Source organism: Panthera pardus, unplaced genomic scaffold (genome assembly GCF_024362965.1).
Source record: "Panthera pardus isolate Hobbes unplaced genomic scaffold, ASM2436296v1 HiC_scaffold_8, whole genome shotgun sequence".
Classification (NCBI taxonomy): domain Eukaryota; kingdom Metazoa; phylum Chordata; class Mammalia; order Carnivora; family Felidae; genus Panthera; species Panthera pardus.
In genome coordinates, this window is record NW_026527013.1 from 155,537,101 (window position 1) to 155,542,240 (window position 5,140).

Here is a 5,140-nt window from a genome sequence, read left to right on the forward strand (position 1 = left end):
ATACTTTTAATCAGTTAAAAATGTGTGTAATATTCTTTGTGCAAATTAAGTCATTTTCAACAAGGATAATTTAAGAGCCAGACCACCTCTGAAGCTATTGATTCCTGGTTAGAAAATGTCATATCTTACTTAAATAACCATCCTGAAGTATGGATTGTGACTATAGTACCTCAAATGATAACTAACCACCTCCTAGTTTATATAGAGTTCATTTATGTTCACATATATGTTACTAATACTGTGTCATTTTAAAGTAAATTGCCACTCAGACAATGCAAGCCCCAAAATGCATAGAATGCATGGAATAAGTCTGCTTTTGGAATAACAAGAAGAATCCTCCATTAGAACAGTATTATGTATACTCAAACCTGAAGAGTCAAGAGCTGGAGGTGAGGGGCGGCTGGAGAGCCTGGAATGGAGAAGATTTAGAGCCTCTGGGAAGGTTGTCAGGTTCTGGAACCTACCAGGAGCAGCATGGAAACCCTAACAGTTGGCTTCCACTTTGTGCAGTGACTCACTGAATAAATTAGAAGTCGTGCTGCAGAGGACAGTCATCCAATTGGATAATGAGGGCATTTCTGCATCACTAGCAAGCTCCCGTGGCACAATAAAAAAGCACTATACTCAGTGGTTAGATTTCTGCTCAGGTTGTCTCTAGTTGGGCAAAACAGAACTGAGGAGGTAAAAATAACTTTCTCCATGTTTCTTCATCAGACCCTATAAAATTTGACCCTTTCGATATTGATCCCATCCCATTGCGACCTTGAATGTGGGGAGGACGTCCTCATCTCCCACTTCAGAGTTTAACATAGAGGAGAATACAGTCACTCAAAATAAGTGAATCTTGTGAAGAAAGACATGCACATGCTGGAAAACATCTCTCTTGTGTTTTCATTGAAATTTTAAAGAACACTGACTGGTCCTATAAAAAGAATGTGCCCTAATATCGTGAAATGGATGAATAAATGCTTTGAGATGTATTGGCTGATGTTTGAAGCAATTAGTGGAGTGAAGGGTTCCAAATAGCAGATTAGATACTGCAGAAAAAGAATGAGAATATTTGAAGATAGTACTAAAGTGTCAATTCAGAATTCATAGAGAGAGGGAAAAAAAGAAAGAAATGTGATTAGAGGAGGAAGAGGATGTGGTGCTGGATCCAACAGAACTGTTACATACACTGTGCCTTGCAGAAGAGAGAACACAAAAACTTAATAATAAATATAAGAGCAGCAATAATCAAAGAAATTGTGGAAGAAATGTAAGCAAAAAAATAAAAAGCTGAAAGTTACACAAAATCAATGAAAAGGGATCCAAACCTACAAAACTGGGGATTTCTTTTAAAAAGTGTAAAATGAGGGGCACTTGGGTGGCTCAGTCGGTTGGGCGTCCGACTTCGGCTCAGGTCGTGATCTCCTGGTTTGTGAGTTCAGCCCCGCGTTGGGCTCTGTGCTGACAGCTCAGAGCCTGGAGCCTGCTTCGGATTCTGTGTTTCCCTTTCTCTCTGCCCCTCTCCCACTCGTGCTGTCTGTCTGTCTCTCTCAAAAATAAATAAACATTTTTTAAAAAGAGTAAAAAGAAAACACAGTCTAGAGGGCTTTGGGTAGAAAGATCTATGAAAGAAGTAACATACTAGGTTTGTTTGGGATCTTTGTTTAAAAAAACTCTAAGTCCCAGGAGATCATAAATCAACATCTAGAGTTTTGATGGGGATGCTCAGGAACTAATAGAAGTGAAATACATGACAGAGTTTAACTTAAACTTGCTCATGGGATATGGTTGGTAGAACTCCACATTGGGAGAGCCCAGAGCCTGTCTGTGGTCCCTGGGGTCCAATCCTAACTGATGGGAAGCCTGATAGGAGGCAGGAGTCTACCCTTCTTTCTAGTCTGGAAACTCAGCAACCTTCAGGAGAATTTCTCAGAGCGATGTTCTTGTTTTGTTATCCTTAATAGAAAAATGACACCTGAATAGAATAATTCACCATTACATTCTGGGTTATTCGACCCAAATAGCACCTTCTTAAGAGCTTCTCTCATGGTTCTTAGTCTCCTGTGAGCAAGTGCTCAAGCAGAAAAAACGCTTTCACACCACATGAGAGAGAGGTTGTGAATTGGTAACACAGGTGGTCCACAGATCGCGTTCAGCATGTGGCTATATTGTGTTTGATTTGTTCAGTGTTTTAAGAAATTTGAGCCAACATTTTGAAATTTTGGAGCTTTCAACAGATAGCCAGGTATCTAGAAGTTCTTATGCTGCTGAGAGCACAATCCCACAAAGGGCAGTTGGCTGGAGGCTAGAGCAGGAGTCTGCTGACTGGGTCTGTCTCCAGTCTCGCCACCGAGGTGGCGAGAATCTAATTGCCATTGTCTTGCTTGCAAAGCTGTTTAGTATTTCTTTTGTTTTGTTGTTTTTTTTGTTAGAGTAGAGCAAGAGTCAGGCCTCTACTGAAAGAGGGAAAACAGGATGAGGCCACATGCTTCTAGAAAAATGGGAGAGAATGCATTTCTTTGTGAAAAGTAAAATTTTCTTAAAAAGAAAATTAAGTACTGAAAATTTGAAATACCGCTTTGCCAAAAAAAAATGTAAGAGACCATTACAAAACAAATCAAAGAACAATTGCTATATAGAAAAGATATATGATGAAAATTTGATGAACTGAAAGAAAGAACTAGAATTTCCACAGGATTAATTTCTGAATGCAGATAAATTAGGTGACGGCTCTTGTAAAAAAAAAAAAAAAAGTGGCCATAAAAACTTTTACAATGCATTTCTGAAAGATTGTCTGTGGAGAGAATGAGAAATTATAACTTCTACATAGTCAAACATTCACGAATACATTATAGCCAGAAATACTGTTATATTCAGAATATTGAAGATAGCTGAGAATTTGCTGGAGAAGAATGAAATAATCCATAATATTTTATAATTGCAGCTGATACAAACAAACATGTAAATGATAATTCCAAACAATAGCTATATTTACCTGTGGCACTGAAGAAAAAGGTTTTGTACTAAACCAAACCTATAACATAAATATATCATATTGGATATAATATCTTAAATAATAAAAAGTACAAATTGAAAATTCAAAATGTTTAATTATTAGATTATGTTTTCATAATTTTATAGTGTTTTTGATTCGGAACTTGAGGCCCAATACTTTTTCTTCTACAGATTACAATTTCAGTTTAATCTTGTGCATTGAGATTTTAACCAGACGCAATATTGAATTGGATTCTGCTTCATAATGGAAAATAGTTGTTTTCAAGTAGATTTTTAAAGATATGAATAGAATGATAGCTGAACGATTTTGAAGTCAGAGAACATATGTTGAAATTAATCTTTTATTTTGTAACTTCGGAAATTTATTCCATGTCATCTGTTTCACTTCTGAAAATTATTGGCATAGCAAATAGGCTAGATTATTTAGTGTTAAAAAAAGTTTTCCAAAATCAGACTTTTTGTAGAAAGAGTGAAGCTAATTTATACACTTGTGTATCTATACATGAATGTTCCGGCAAAGAAGTGTCCAAGATGTTTGAATAGCTTGTAATGCCAACAAAAACAAAGCTGAGTCTTTGGTGCAATCTTTTAAAAAAAAATGTATCTTGTTACGTTTCGTGTGCACAAAGAAGAATAAGGAAGAATATAATGAATGCCCATCTCCTAACCCCAGAAATGAAACATCAGAACATTAAATGAAAGTCCTTTTTGTACACTCACCAAGAAAGAGCATTCTGTTTCACTTCTGCCACCAGAAACCACTCTCCTGAATTTGATGTTTGTGATTCTTGCGTATTTTTTCATACTTTATTACACACTTATTTAACTCTATATAATATGTGGTGGTGTTTTAAAGGTATTTAAGACCTACGTAAATAGTATCATAATGTACCAATTCTCCTAAAACATGCTTTTTACGTTTGACAGTATGTTTGTGAAGTGATCCGTGTCCAATTTCGTATACAATTGCATACATATATCACAACTTATTCATCCGTGCGTCTATGAAGAGACATTTTGGCGTTTCAAATTTAGTCAGCTGTTGTAGCTGAGATTTGAAACTGTCAGGCATTGTGACTCTGGAATATTCCCTAACTGCACTACAAATTGTAACTCTCTCTGAGTTTGTATCCTAGAAGCAAAGAGTGGCTAGAGAAAGCATCCGTACCTGATATTTCTTCAAAGTCATTGCTCGAAGATCCAAATAGAAAATGAAAGAAAAAAGATGGTGCAGTAGAAAATCCCAGGTTCATTATGCCAAACTAAATTCTGTGTATAAACAATTGCTCAGTTCCATCTAGTGTTTAGACAAGCCTCAGAGGCCCTCAAATGTCACCTCCCCCAGGGAGCCTGCTAATCATTCCAACGCTGGAACGTTTGAGATGAATGCTGGAAATCCTTAGTTCGTAGATGGGTGGTTAGGCTTCTTACGTTTCCTGCGTGTGTGTGTGCTTTCACTTATGAAGATTTCCACTGCCTTGCTGGCCAAACTGGAAGGTGCCAGGAGACCTTAATTTTGTTTGCACTTGGCAGATGCTAATCTTCAGCAAAACAGGGAAGTGCACACACTTTGTCCCAGCTCTTTTTCGGTTTCCCCTACCTCCGCTTTTGGTGTGAATACCCCTCAGCTATATCAAGAAAAACTGCTGACTAATTAGGAGGAGAAATTATCTAGGGTGAGAGATTTGGGGGCGTTTCCACCAAGTACTTACAAAAGGAATTGTGCATATTTAGGGCCTCCTTTGTATAGAGAGCTTAGGGTGGACTCCTATACCATCATCTCCTTCTCGCCCCAATTCCTTTTGAAAGCATGATAGCTTCTCAGGCAATATTTCAGTGAGTGGCACCATTAAATAAATAAATAAAGTTTATTTAGGCTCAGTCATAAACATGTTAAATTAACTACGCATTGTGAATGAAATAGACAAAATAGAATAAAATGTATTATGAAAGAGGCCCCGTGACTATTTATCTTTTTTTCTTTCGATTACTGAAGTTAATCCTCTGTTATTTAGATTTCCCACTGAGTCTGAGCCGGGACATTCTAAGAATAATGCTTTTTTCTTCCTGGTCCACAGCTAACTGAAATGTCATACCTTCTTTCTGTGTCTGTTCGTGGACTTACTGGTTCCATTTA